Source organism: Malania oleifera, chromosome 1, assembly GCF_029873635.1.
Source record: "Malania oleifera isolate guangnan ecotype guangnan chromosome 1, ASM2987363v1, whole genome shotgun sequence".
In the NCBI taxonomy this organism is placed as follows: Eukaryota; Viridiplantae; Streptophyta; class Magnoliopsida; order Santalales; family Ximeniaceae; genus Malania; species Malania oleifera.
The window spans coordinates 71,958,837-71,975,091 of record NC_080417.1 but is presented as its reverse complement, the minus strand read 5'-3'; positions in this window follow the sequence as shown (position 1 = coordinate 71,975,091).

Sequence of the window (16,255 nt, the reverse complement as noted above, 5' to 3'; positions counted from 1 at the left end):
CTAAAAAAAGATATATTGCTTTGAAGAACAAGTATGAGGCTGAATGTGAATCAAAAGTTCTTTTTGAAAGGGAAAATGATTTTAAAATTAAAGAGTTAGTAAACAAGAATGAAAAATTAGAAAAAGAATTGAAAGTAGTAAGATCTCAAACTTCAAATGATGATAATAAAGATCTTCTTATTGCAAAACTTGAATGCAAAGCAAATAACATGAGTAAAAAGATTATTAAATTACAAAGTGTTTGCAAAGACTTGAAAGATTCAAAAATGCAAGATCTAGAAAAGAAAGTAGAAGACCAGTATAAGATCATCTATACATTCACTAGAGGTAAAGAAAATTTTGACAAACTCTTAGGTTCACAAAAGATGACTTTAGACAAAGAAGGTATAGGTTATAAAGGGATTGAAAATAAGAAAAGAAAGAACCTATACATGGGGTGCTTTGTAAGGGCATCAAAACACTATGCTAGTACCTGCTCTGGTCCATATACTCACACCACATGCATCTTATGTAAAAAGAAAAAGCACATAAAATTTAATTGCCCATTTAAAAGGAAATGCGTTAAATGCAAACAAGTCTGGAGAGCCAAAGTACCACCTACTCCTAACCCATCGAGAATAAAAGATAGAAAAATGGTATTGGTGGTTAAGAAAACAAACCCCTTGAAATTCAAGGAAGAATTTACTCAAATAGGAATTACATGATCTTATAATTCTTCCTTAGCAGTTAGGATTAGCTATATGGGGTAGTGTTGACTACAGGCTTAGGAAATGGTTCGGGCTAAAAATGTAAAATGTATATGTCCACTATTTAAAATCTTATATACTAAGTATTTTGAAAAATCAAGCCAATCTACAAATGCAAGTATATAACCAATTTGAACTTAATACATATATTCATTGGTTAAAATATAAAATCATAGGCTATAACTTAATTAAAATCCGCTTCCAAATGGACAAAAGAATCCTTGCTAGGTATAGAATTCTTAATGCTTAATTCATGCTTGAATATACAAATCTTAAGTTAAGCATACTATGTCCATTGCACACATTTGAGTTTTAGGGAATCCATCTCGATATATATTAGTTAAACCTAAACTCATTTTTGAATATAAAAGCCTTAACCTTAGTTTAGTCATCACTCTAGGCTTGAAGCACTATTGATAAAAAATTTCAAATATTTCTAGTGCTTATCAAAATATTTTTTTTAAAACTAGAGGCATCCACTACGGGATTCAAGTTTCACTGTTAAATCAAAAATTCCCTTTGAGCTTAAATCTTAAATCCTCTCATTGGTTTGTATCCTTGCTTCAAATTTGTGATCATACCTAAAGGATACTTTCCAATCACCAAAGAGCATTGTTTCAAAAATTCACTCTTCTAGTTGCTCTTCATCTAAATTGTTTGGACATATCCTCTTCCATGCAATTTTCTTGAATCATGTCCATTCATTATAAATACTCCTTGAACAAAACTTAAATTTTAATTTTTAAAGGGTATTAATCCAAAATTTCTTTTATAAGCTCTCAAACATTAAATCAAATCCTTTAAAGATTTAGCTTTGTGAATTAAGTTAAATGGCTAAAATGATTAATATAGGTTTCAATCTAGATGATGGAACAAAATTCAAGGAAATCTATGCACAAACCTTAACTTTCAAAGCCATTTGAACATAGGCCTCTCACGTATTGTAAATCATAAGAAAACAAATATAGGCTTAGAACTCTCAAAGAAATATTCATTGTGACATGTTGGTCTGTTAAGCCTAAGAACTCAAAACCAAGCTTATATCATTAAAAATCTAGATCTTTTGGCTAAATGATTTGAAAAATAAGAAAAAGACATTAAATGAGTCAAGTGCATAATTGAGGGGGAGCATTCATCTTCATGTCTATATTCATTAAAATGCTCTCAATTTTTACCCGTGCTTATATGTTTGTATGCTCCTATGAGAACAACTCTGCACTAATCTCATAACTATCCATTGTTAGTTACTGGTCATCTCATAAATTGGATAGTTCACTTCTTTTATGAGTTGTTGATTGAACTACTGGAAAGCATGCTTGTCTTGAAAGCCTCCTGCATGGCGGATGCAGTGATATAATTTGCATGTTAGTCGTGGATATTAGGTTATTGCTTGCTTTATATAATTTATCTACTGAAAATAACCCATTATCAAGTATAAATTTTATGGGAAAACGTCCAATTTATAGACGGAATGCTGTCAAAATTTTGATAGATTTTTCTTAAAATAAAACTTTTGTACAAAGATCATTATGATAGTAAAATTGTTAAAATGTTTTTGAAAGGATGAGTGGAAACTTAAATTGAAAATTAAATTTCATCCTTGCATAATCATTAGGTAGTTAGAGGAGCTAAGCTCCATCCCTAGAGAAAAAGCTTAAAGATCTTATATGCATCACTGTCATTTATTGAAATATTGAGGCTTCTTAGAAGAACCTTGAACATCATATCCATACTTAAAGGTTTACGAATAGATATGGATTGTTCTAAGTTATGAGTATTAGTTTATGCCTTAATATATTTTCTAAGCTGCATCTATGGCCTATAGGGATGACCATACTAATCATAATATAGTTGATAAATCATCAGTATGGTTGAGTTAAAGGATTTAAAATGAATGGCTTATACTGTAGGAAAAATGAAATGAATCTTGATTTGTGTAAGCAACTCATTTCAATTAAATCATATCTTCAAATTGTTAGGGGGAGCAACTTAACTTAAAATTCTCCAGCTCTAAAATTCCTTAACAATTCTAACACTTACATTCATGCTCTTAATATATATTGAGTTGTGTGCTTTATACTGATCATGAATGTTGGATGTATTTGAATCATGGAATGCACTGTTATGGAGTATATTGAATATCTTGCATGCATTAATCATGAGCTGTTCTTGTAATCATTCAGGTCTTTGATTTAATTTTGGAAATTACTCTATTTTCAAATAGCATGCTGCCAAAAATTTAAATTTTTTTCTCAAAATTGAATCTTATATATGAATGTCTTGTGTTTACTTTCCTACCTTAGCCCTTTCTTGCTGATGTCAAAAAGGGGGAGAAATGTCTAATGCAAAATTGGGAAAGCTAAATACATCTAAATACATATCAGAATTGAGCTTTATTGATTGAATGCAAAATTTGTGTTAATTGGTCTTTATTTGTCATATGCCTATACTTCAAATTTAAATTCTATGCATACACTTATGGGGAGCCTCTTGGCTATGCCCACTTTTGCAAATTGTTTTTGTCATCATTAAAAAGGGGGAGAATGTTGACTCTATGAGTCTGATCCTGTTTTGATTATGACAAAACCAATGTTTCTCACCTGTGCACTGAGCTTCTTGAACAAGTCTATCCTTAGGATGCACTGTTGGTAGGAACTCAAGCAAGTCATACGGACTATGAAGATCAAACTTCATTGATGGCGCCTAGAGTAGCAAAAGGAATGAAGACCTATTTCAATTGTATTTGCATTCATTTTGTAATAATTCATTTCGATCTATAATAATCTCTACATGTCATGCACGTGGTAATTATAAGCTCCAAATGACCGTAGAATGATCATAGGGGCTAAATGACCTTAGGGCACCCTTTGGTCGACCGACGTCAGAGTTTTGGGACTATCTCAAAACGGCCTCATTAAGACCATAGTAAGACTTTAGGTCCTAACACTCACACACATATCATATAATATATAAGAGTGTTAAATTTGTGCTTAAACTTGAACAAATATTAGAAATTTGAGAGAGCTCGAGCAACCGAACCCTTGGAATTCAAAACTCCTTGGGCACCCAAACTGTTGAGAAGTCAACAGTTGACTGAGGCTCTCGGGCGACCGAATCGTATTGTGCATACTGTCCACGGGCGTCCGAACCCTTTGAAAGGGACATTCCACCAACTTGGGCGACCGAGCCATTTAGTTAAAACTGATCCTCGGGCGACTAAACACACGAGTTCGGGCTACCGAACATATGTTCGGGCACCTGAAGTCACGAAGCAAACTTTCTGACTTTGATTCGGGTCACCGAACCTGAATCTAGGCAATCGAACTACCTTAAATATCTTTTATTACTAAGTCTGGTCAGGTGACCAAACGTCGATTCAGCCACCCGAACCTCGGCATGTTAAAATTATTTTAATCGCGGTAAAACTAGGTTAAATTGGGCTAATTGCATTTTAACTATTTGAGACTTTTTTAATTATTTCCAACATATCCCAAACGGCTATAATTTTACCCCTGCCTATAAATATAGGCTCATTTGCAAGATTAGAAGATGATTAACAAGTAGATTAGCCAAAAAATCCTCTCCTTTGAAAATACACTCTTTGGCCAAATACTCTCAAATTTCCATTCCTTTGATATATTCTAATATTGTGAGAGCACACTTTGTGAGATTGTGATTACTAAATCTTTCTAAAAACTCTCACTTGCTTATGTGATTGAGATATTATTTTTGGGGTGTTCAGTCTAGGTTTATCCCAAAGATTTTCATACTATAAATCTTGTGTTGGGATAACCTAGTAAGCTTAGGATATTTGCATTGTTATTGCAAGTGTCCAATAGCTTTTTTTTTGGTTGTGCAAGGATATTTTCAAACTAGTAGTGTGCCTATTTCACTAAAGAAAATCTTCTTGAACTAGTTTGAATATCTGATTTATATCTTTGGAATACTGATTTGCTATTGATTTGTGCTTTGCTTAAATTCCAAGGTATTGCTTGCTTAGAACACTCTTGAAGATTATTATGATCATATCCCGTTGAGTATTATTTGCATATATATACACATCACCGAGCTTACATTTACCTATATTGTTGATGTGTATGTGATTGCACTTATATTGGGTACATATCTGTTTTACATGAAAGCATAATCACTGTACCATTTTATTGTGAACTTGCTGTTGTATCTCTAAGCGTGGACTGAGGGGGCAGTAATCCAACCCAGAAGGATTGTGTAGGTTGAAGTCAGTTCTATGTTAATTGACCTGGTTGTAAAGGTTGAGGTCAGACCTGCGCTAATTGACCTAGTTATTTAGGTGCCGCTCCACCCGTTAAGTGAGCCTATAGTGGTAATCCTTGTGCTTGTTAGCCAAGTCAGGGACGTAGGCAATATGGCCAAATCTCGATAATATATTGCGTGTGCTATTTACTTTTTAGCACTTTACTTTTATTGCACGCGTATGTTTATTTGTTAATCGCATAGACTGACCCTAAGTTGTGTAATACTGCTATTAAACCAATTGACCTAGGTGATAAATTTTAAATACCCAATTCACCCCCCCCCCCTTGGGATTGCACCAAAGCTAAAAAAAATTATTTCAAAACGGTTAGAATCATTTTTGGAATGAAAAGCACCAAAAAGAGGATTTCCTAATTGCTATCAGTTTTTATATATCCGTATTGAGGCGCATTTTTCTCTATGAAAAAATCCTTAGGTTAAAAAGAGTTCAACAAGATAGTTGTAGGAATTTCTCTTAGCTTTCTTTTGATACCAATATCATCAAATTTGGAGTTACATATAAAAAGGTATGACCAAAATACTGAAAGATGCTCGAGGCCGATAGCCTGACAGCCGAGTGTCCATGTTTGTATAGAAGCTTGTCTTTGCACTGTCAGACACCTGTCCATGTTTTGTCAGGTGACTGCCACCTTGCTATCCCTTTAAAATAACTAGATAGCCAACTACCAAAGATCTGACAGTTAGCTGTCACGCGGCTATTTTGAAATTTTTATAACGGAAAAATTTTTTAAATAAGGTTGCTTGGGGCTCAAGTTACATACCTTTTAAATTATATAAATAAGTCTCAAGATCATTTGAATTAATGAACCAAGAATTAAATTTAGCATCTCTCTCAATTGTTCTCAAATTCTCAAGGCTCTCTCTTGCTCTTAACTTGCACAAAGCTTACTGAGTTCTTGCTGATTTTATTCACCAATCTTGTGCTACAAATTCTAAATCTTTCAATCATTGAAAGAATTAATCGGTGATATACTCCTTTGAGCTTCAAGTTAATTTCCATATTATTATTTACTTTGAAGTATATTATAGTGCTGAACTGTTGTACTAATCAGCTCTTTGTGTGAGCAATTCTTTGTACACAAATATTTGATTTGTATATTGTAGATTGACGATTCCAAGGATTGTTTGGATCATTGACTAAGTAAGGGGATATTGCTTAGAGAGGCGGGCTCTAACCTATTTGAAAGAGTGACCAAACGAGGGTACATCATTTAGAAAGGTGGGCTTGAGCCTACTAAAGGAGTGTTGTAACCGGTGTTGTTCCGCCTGACTAAAGAACTGATTTTAATAATCCTTTGGTGGTTTGCCAAAGGCGAGGACGTAGGCTGGGTATAAGCCGAACCTCGTAAAAATCCCGGTATCACTCTCTCTTTCCCTTACTCTTTACTTTCATTATATTTATATTACGTGGATGGTTTAATTGGTAATCATACGAACTACATAATTTTGAAGTTAAATAAACTCAAGGTTCAATTTTAATTTGGGATTGCGGAAACCAAAAGGTAATACGTTGGTTGATCAAACTTTTTTGAAAACCTCAAAAGGAAGTACGTTGGTTGGTTAACACCCAAAGAAAAATTAACTAAGAGGTTATTTAAATTCTAAGTTGTTTGGGATTTGAGTTGTGGATTGCATTAAAGAAACCATTTCATATATACAGGGCTTGATTCAAATTTATATACCCAGGGCTGACAACAAAAGTTGAAAGTTGAAACTAATATATTGATTAAATTGTGGTTGAATGGTTTAAAGTTTGATATTGATTGGAATGTATTTATATTTCAAAGAGTGTTGAATCTTGCAAGCTTTCATCAATCTAAATAGTGTTGCAGTTAACTTATACTTGGCAAATTAATTGGTTGTTTGATTGAACCTTGTCTTGTTCATTTGTAAAGGTTGTAGATTAGATAAAGAGAATTACGTTTGTATTGTGTGATTTCTAAATCAGCAAGAAATCAAGAATTCATTGAAAGAATTAAATTAAGACTTATAAGAGGTTAAGAATTCTTGAAGAGAATTAAAAGAAATTTTGAAACTCAATTCACCTCCCCTTTTGGGACTACACCTCGTTTTTCAACATTTACATCAAAAAACATGAAAGTAAGCTATGTTAGGTCTTCTTCCTTTCCATAATTCATAAGGAGTTTTATTTAGGCTTGATCCAATGGAAACTCTTTTTATTACATAACAAGCGGTATTGACAGCTTCAGCCCAAAAATACTTGAGTAGTTTATTTTCATTTAACATTGTTCTAGCCATTCTTGAAGGGTTCTATTCTTTCTTTCAATGACTCCTTGTTGTGGAGTTCTAGGTACTGAGAAGTTATGACTAATTCCATGATCATTACAAAACTTTTCATCATTTTTTTTTTTTTTGAACTCTTTTCCTTGATCACTTCTTATGTTTGAGAGATTGTATCCTTTTTTATTTTAAAGTTTCTTGCATGTTTATTAACAAGTTACAAGCTTCATCTTTGTTAGCTAAGAACAATACCCAAGCAAACCTAGAGTAGTCATCAACTATTATGAAGGCATATTGCTTACCTCCTAAGCTTTGAGTTCTAGTAGGACCAAACAAATCCAAATGTATGAGTTCTAAGGGTTTACTAGAAGATATGTGCTTGTTCTTTTTAAAGCTTGTTTTAATCTGTTTTCCAAGTTGGCAAGCATCACAAATTTTATCTTTTATGAACTTTGTATTAGGTAATCCTTTTACTAAATTCTTCTTAGATAATTTTGATAGAAGATCCATGCTTGCATGTCCTAGTCTTTTATGCCAAAGCCAACTGGCTTCATTCATGGCAACCAAGCATGTTACGTCTTGAGAAATTAGATTATCAAGGTTTATACAATACACATTGTTCGCTCTATAGGCTATAAAAAGGATTTCTTGTTTCTTAGGATTTTGAACTAGGCATTTTGTCTTTCTTAAAGATTATGTATAACCCTTTGTTACTAAGTTGACTTATACTAAAAAGATTGTGCTTTAAACTATCAACTAACAATACATCATCAATAATCTTTTCTTTATCTTGAATTGAATTTTTAAGTTCGCTTATTTCTAAGTCTTTCTTGGTTTGATCATATACTTGCAATTTGACCAATTCTTGGAACAGAGTGTTTATTTTCTCCATTAGGTTGTCAATATGAGATTCCTTTTCTTTTTCAGTAGATTTTGAGGATTCTAGCTGGTTTTTAAGACTCTCATTTTGTTCTTTTAAAACTATGTCCCTCTTTGATACTTTAATAAATCTATTATGGAGAGCAAACAATTCAGCTTGGGGTTCTTTGTATGATGACATACTTTCACATGAATCATTACATGATTCATCACTTGATTCTTCCGAGGAGGAGTAGTAAGAATTTACCTTAGCGTTGTGTACCATAAAGCACATGTTGGCCATCTCTTGTTCGCTGAATTCATTCTCTGACTCACTTGAGCTTTTATCATCCCTTGTAGCCTTCATTGTTGTTTTCTTCTTCTCCTTCTTTTCTTTCTTAAGTTGTGGACAGTCCGATTTAATGTGTCCGACCTTTTTACAATGATAACAAGTAGGTGGACCATTCTTATTTTTGTTTTCCTTTTTACTAATTTCACCTTTTTCAATTTTTGTTCCTTTGAATTTTCGAGTGAACTTTTTGTTTCTTTTAAAGAATTTTCCAAGTCTTTTAGTGATAAATGCTAGTTCTTCATCATCTAATTCACTAGTTTCATCATCTTGTTCACTTGAGCTTTCTTTAGATGCTTTAAGAGCTATAGATTTCTTATTTTTATTTTAGTGTTCCTTTCTTTCATAGTCATTTCATAAGTGAGAAGTGAACTGTTGGCCTTACAAGACTTAAAACCTTGTTATCTTGTTTTGAAGCTAACAAACAAGTGAAAATGTATTTGTGTGAGTAATGATATTTCAGGGCTCATATATGAGAAAGCAAAGGTCAAAGTGCTCAAGAGGATCAAATGAAGTTTAAAAGAGTTCAAGCATGGATTTAAAGATGATATATTAAACCTTGAAGAATATGAAGACATGAATAAGTTGTTGAAAGCCAAGGAATATTAAAAGATCCAAAGAAAGGCAAAGTGATAAAGCTCAAAAAAATATGAAAGCTTGAAGAAAAGATGGAAGCTTGAAGAAACAAAACATGAAGACTTAAGAATGAGAAAAGTTTTAGAAGTTTTCATGTAAGTACTTTTAATGTTTAAAATATCGTTTGAAATATTTTGAAACTCTTAGGTTAACTTAGAACTAGATACTTTTTAAAATACCTGAAAAATATTTTTAAGGCTAAAAATTATTTTAAAAGGGTTAAAATCATTTTTGGAATAAAAAGCACCAAAAAGGGTTTTTCTATTTGCTGTCAGTTTTTATACAGTCACATTAAGGTGCATTTTTCACTATCAAAACCTCATTATTTTGAAAAGTGGTCAACATGAAAGTTGTATGATTTTCTCTTATATTTCATTTGACACCAAGAACACCTAATTTGGAGTTATAGCCAAAACATTGAAGTGGGGTCACTGCTGACAGAAGAATAAGACAGAATAGGTAGAGAGTTACAGCAGCAAGTTCAAACGACTGAACTTGCAACTTCAGTCGACTGAACCTGCGACATCAGATGACTGAACCCTAATTTCAGTCAACTGACCCTGTATCCAATTCTATTTTTTTAAGGGGTTAAGAAACTTCAGTCGACTGACCTCGACACTTCAGATATCTGAACACTGATCAACGGGAAAAAATTTTTAAATTCTCATGTTTTAAAACATAGTCGTTTGAGCTTCAAATTTTCTAAAAACTTGGGAAACTCTCAAAGGAAACTTTTGCAACATGGAAAAAAGTTTGAAAGCCTATAAATACATGGTTTTGCAAATCAAAATATATCCAAGAATTGAAAAATCTGCTTGTAAAGCTGAAAGCACTCTTGTTCTTCCATAGCTCTCTTGTTCACTTATTGAAAAATTCTTTTGCTAAGAATTCTGAAGTGCTGATCCTTCTTTCTCTGAGTTCCTACTGTTAATCCTCTTCTAAGAAGGATATTGGTGAATTCTACACTTGAGCTTCATTGTATTTCATATTGATATTTTACATTCAAAGTATATAGTGCTGAAATTGTACTAACTTGCTCTTTGAGAGAGTATACTTGTACGCAGATTATATCTTGTTTCTTATAGTCCTTTGATGTTCCAAGGGTTGTTTGGATCGTTGGCTAAGCAAGGGGACATTGCTTAGAGACGCGGGCTCTAGCCTTAACCAAGGAGTGTTGTAATCGGTATTGTTCCACCCATCAATGGAACTGAACTAGTGAATCCTTTGGTGGTTTTCCAAAGGCGAGGACGTAGGCTGGGTATAAGCCAAACCTCGTAAAAATCTCCATCTCATTCTCTCTTTTCCTTACTCTTTATTTTTAGCATATTTAATTTGCGTGGATGGTTTATTTGATAATCATATATACTACGTAATATTTGGAAACCAAACAAACTTAAGGTTTAATTTTGATTTGGGTTGTGGAAACCGAAAGGGAGTACGTTGGTTACACCATATCTTGCGGAAACCTTACGGGAGTACGTTACTTGGTTAACATCCCAAAGATAAATTTACCAAGAGTTTATTTGAGTTCTAAATATTTGGAAAGAGTGATTTGATTCATCTATACAGGGTTTTACATCAGCAAGCATAAATTCTCATTTACTACAGGGCTTGGTTCAAATTTGGCAAATATAAACAAACAATCATCTTGAGTTGTTATATTACCAAAGTGCTGAATACTTTATATCTTGGTTTGGTTGTTTGTTGTTTAACTTGTACTTGGCAAATAAATTGATTGTTTGGCTTGAAGATATTGTTTAATTGATTGGTTGTTTAATTGTGTTATTGATTGGATAAAGGAACTAAGTTCTAGATTGATTAAAGAATTAAACAAATAAGTCAAGAATTGGTTAAAAGAAATAAAGGAAGTTTAAGGTATCTCAAAAAGAATTAAAAGAAATTTTTAAAAAGCCAATTCACCCCCCCCCCCCCTCTTGGGAAGCTATTCCTAATTTCATGAACCTATAAGTTCATCTAGTGAGGTGGTCTTGAGATTTCTACCGTCGGTTATGACTATGGCTTTTGGTTCCCAAACGTGTGGAAGTCCTCTAAGGATTTTGTGTATCATCTCATAGGTGAAATATGTTTTCCCTAAGGGATTTAATAAGTTTATGATATGTGTGAACCTAGTGTACATGTTTGTGATGATTTCATCAGGATTCATCCTAAAGGCTTCGTATTCACTAGTCAACATATTGATTCTATTGTATCTAACATCTACGGTACCTTCGTAGGTTACTTCAAGTTTATCCCAAATTTCCTTTGTTATTTTACAAGCCATAACTCTATTAAATTCATTAGTGTCAAGTGCACAATATAGGGCGGTTATAGCACTAGAGTTGACTTGTAGCATTTTATGATCCATTTTGGTCATCTCTTTTTCTTCCTTAGGAACCTATTTTCCATCTACTAGTTTTGTAGGGATTAAGTCACCATGTGTGACAACCTTCCAAGCTTTCCAATCCATAGTTTAAAGATAAATCCTCATTCGTTGTTTCCAAAAGGTGTAATTAAGTCCATAAAAGATAGGTGGCCTATTTTAGGATTGACCCTCTCCAAAGGGAGCTACTCCTATATATGCCATGTAAATCTTTGTATAACTACTTTTTAAGATTTGCTATAACACGGCTCTGATACCAATTGAAAGTCAAAATGTAGGCCCAAGAAGGGGTTGAATTGGGTTATTAAAATTTTCTTTTAATTCTTTTCAAGAATCTTCAACCTCTTGTTAATTTATCAAATACACAGAAAAAACTAACTTATTTAATCAATCCAAAAACCAATAATCAATCAATCAAATAACCAATCAACAATTAAACCAATCAACCACAGAATACCAAATCAAGACATGATATGTAGCTCTTTGGCAATTTTCAGCTTTTCCAAGAACTTAAGGTAGAGTTTGTTTGTAGCCCTGTAGTGAATGAAATTTTTTGCACTCTCTTAACTATGATTTCTACAAATGATTAAACATCGTACTCCCTTTTGGGTTTCTGCAAAAGTTTAATCAAACATACTTTCTTAAGTTAAGAGTCTTCTTAATCTCGGTTTTTAATTTTTAGCAACCTACACTTTGCATACACACAACACTATATATATACATATGCTGAAAGTAAAGAGAAGGGTAAGAATGAGACCGAGATTTTTACGAGGTTCGGATTATCCCCAGCCTACGTCCTCATCTTAGGCCAATACCATCTAAGGATTCCGCTATAGTACTCCTTTCCGGGTGGAGCAAAACTTTACAAATCGCTCCTTAAGGGTAGAGGCCCCTCTCTAGCTATACCCCACACTTGGTCCAATGATCCAAACAATCCTTGAATCGTTTACAACTACAAGAGACAAGAAACAATTCCTGTATACAATGACACCTTCAAAAGAGTAGATTAGTACAATTAAAACCACTATATACTTCAATATCAAATATCAAAAGAAATAGATTGAAGCTCAAGAGTGATTTCACCAAATTCCTTCTCTAGATGAGAATCAGTGATTCGGTAGTCTAGAACTCAGAGAAAAATGTTTCAGCACTTCAGAATTTCACAGCAATTTAGTTTTGCAAAGAGTGAGCAAGAGAGATCTTTGAGAGAGTAAGAGAGCTTTCAACTTTTGAACATATTTTCAATTTCTTGGTATAGTTTAATTTTCTAAAACATGTATTTATAGACTCATAAAAGTATTTTTGTGTTGCCCAAGATTACTTGGAGTATTTCCCAAGTTTTTGTGAAATTTGGAGCACAAGAAACCTTAGTTTGAATTTTACAACATTTAAAATTTATAGTTGTTAATAGTGTTCAGTGAACTGAGGTATCGGGTTTAGTCTTCTATAGTTCTTTAAAACACTAAAATTTTAACTAAAAACAGGGTCAGTCAACTGGGGTGTCAAGGTTTAGTCTTCTGAGGCTATACTACCTCTTCAGGATTTTGTTAGGAAATTCTTTAGTAGACTAAACTTAATCTTCAGTCTTCTGAGGAATTCTTCAGTCTTCTGAAGATAAACTTCAGTCATCTAGACAGTTAAAATTATGATTTTTTAGTTTTAGTTTTCAAAAACTCTTTACTCTCTTGCTTTGATTTATAAAAACTTTATCTGGGGTTTTGTAAAATAAAGTCTCTAAGTCCACAATGACCCCTAAAGAGCTTCAACATATTTCCATTTTGATATTTCAATATTAAGTACTTACATCATTTGTCTTAAAGCCTTAAAAACACTCTAAGCTTGATGTCTTCCATGGTATTTTTGCTTTGAATCCCCTTTGACTTAAGCTTTGAGTCAGTTTTAGATTTCCCCATACTTTACTCATTTTGGTGTTGCTTGAGCTTCCCTTGGATCACTTTAAATATGAACGTGGCTTTTGAGTCCTTAGTGATCTTGAACTTTCATTGCTATTCTTTCTTTTGAACTTTGTCGTTAAGTATTCCTGAAACATCATCACTTTAACACCACGTGTTAAATCATCCTTCATTTGTTATCATCAAAATGAGATTTGAAAGCCATGTTAGGCCAATAGTTTTTATGCTTAAACTTATTTTTTTTATATATGTCACATGCTTTTAAATTCCAATCTTTTGTGGGTCATGTACAATGCTCAAATTGAAATGGTTTGTGTATACTTCTGGTCTGACCATGTTTTTCATGTCATTTCTTTATGACTAGTTAAACAGTTTTGTATGTTCAATAAATATATCTTTTAAACAGTTATAAAATTTTTATGCCCATAATCTATACTAAAAAGGGGAGAGTTTTTCGAAGAAAAATCAATTTTTTTTTTTTTAAAGGGGGAGTTCTCTTTTGCTAAGTATGTTTTTAAATACTCAAAATGTTTTCTACTTAGCTCTTTTTGCTAATTCCAAAAGGGGGAGAATTTTATGAGCAAAATGTTTATGACCAAAAGGAAACTTTTTCTTAGGGGCAAATAATATAGGGGTAAAATATTTTAACTTGTGCTTTAATGCAAAAAAAAAAAGTTAAATGCAGGATTATTTGTAATGTCTTCTTTCGTGTATATGCTTAAAATTTACTATTTATGTTTTACATTATGCATATTCTTAGGAGCAGCCTTTTTAGCCCATACTCGTTTTGGTCCGGTGCGTTTGTCATCATAAAAAAGGAGGAGATTGTTGATTTTTTGAGTCTGATCCCTGTTTTGATGCTGACAAAGCACATGTTTCTTATGTGTGTTTTTAGATCCATTAATTTAACACAGACATAAGGAAACGGAGATGGAAGCTTATAGGACTTAAAGTCTATACGATCAGGTGCATTCCATGAAGTCAGAAGAGTAAAGAAGACATTTGATTGTAATTGTAAATTGCATTTAAATTTTATTATTATTTGGTCTGTAATAATGCATACATTTGCATGATATGGATTGAATGCTCAAATGACCTTAGAAGACCTAACCTTTCACACAAAACCTTTCTCTTAAAATCCAAAACTTATACAAAGGTTCTCAAAGTAATTTTTGGTCAAAAACAAGGTCAAAAGTAAGTTTTAACTAGCCTCATTCAACCAACCCACTCAAAATATAAATAGCTCAGTCGACCAACCAAACCGTAGGCCAGAAGTCAAATAGTTGACTAAGCCTCAGCCGACTGACCCTAACTTGAACGTAGCTTCCACAGTCAACTGACCAATGAAAATTGACTTCTCCATCTTCCACGACCGACCATCCTCTAAGCTAAAAAACACCTCAGGTGACTAACCCTCAAGAACTGGCAGACCAACCTTAAGACCAGACGACCAAACCTATGAAGGTTTGGAAAAACGCCTTGCCCGGCTGACTAGTCATTCCAATAGCCAACTGAACCTATTTCAAAACTCAAAATGGTTGTCTGTGTTTAGTCAACCGACCTTGAAGGTCAGCAAACCGAACCTCTCAGGTTTCAAATTTGTTAGGGGATTAAAAGTAATTAATATGTAATTAAGCAAATTTCAAAGTTCTCTCTGTGTCCCTCAACGATCAAAATTCTTGAAAATCTATAAAATCCCCTTCATAACTCAGATTAGTAACTTTGATTAGTAATTTTTTTCTCTCAAAATTTTTTAATCAAACTTCCCTCACATACACTTTTACTTCAAAAATCATTTTGGGGTTAAATTTTTCATACTCTCTAAACTCTCTTTGTTACTTTCTTTAAAATATTTTTTAAGAGGGTGTTTTATTTGGGCATTCATTATTGGTAGGCTCGCTAAGGCTTGGGTCATTAACTACCAAAAATATATTTATAAAACCTAACTATCCCAAGTTTAGTAGAAAGTGGGTAAGTCGGGTATCAATCCACGGAGACATGAAGCTCAGTTATTAAACCACTTCCAATTTAGTTTACTAAAGGCCTGTTATGAAAAAGAAGTGAAAGATGATATTTTGCAATGGTGATTATCTTACAACTACTGGAAAGCATGTAACTGAAAGCAAATAAATTTAAACTACTTTAAAGCAAGTACATTTTTAAGTTACCCTACTCCTACAAAGCAATATTGTGATCTGAATTAGATGCTTGACATCATGCTTCTAAGTACGCTTATCCAGACTTCCATAGAAGTACTAACCCAAGTAGGCCAAAGCAGGAGAAGGGCGATCGAAGGCCTAGCAAGGGTGCACCAACCGTTCGGAGTATGGTCGGGAACCAGAGTATGCCCTGTCCCAATGATAACAAACACCTCCGTAGTTCCGTAGCCAACTATTTCCCTCTGACTGATACGTAGTAGTGCTTATCCTCATCTGTAATCTTTCATCAAACACACAACAAGTAAATGGAAAGTAGTAAATTGAAAGTGGTAAATGAAAGCATGAGTAAAAAGATCATCCCTTTATCATTCAAAATGTCTGTCACTAATGCCACAAGTACAAGAGGAGATCCTAATATGCAAGGCTATTTTATGAACATCGTTGGTTGTCACAGGCCATCGGACACTCCATACACGAACCAAAAATACTCTACTCCTACTCTAACTTGGCTCTCAATGACTTCCTAGGTCTGTCACTCACCAAAGAAAGACCAAAGAGGAACCCAGAGCTTGTGTTCTTAGCAAATACTTATAGGCTCTAGGGTTTACAATTTTTGTTTTACAAATTAGGAAGGTTTGCAGTAAATCTCGCGTAGAAGATCATCATTGTTGACCAAG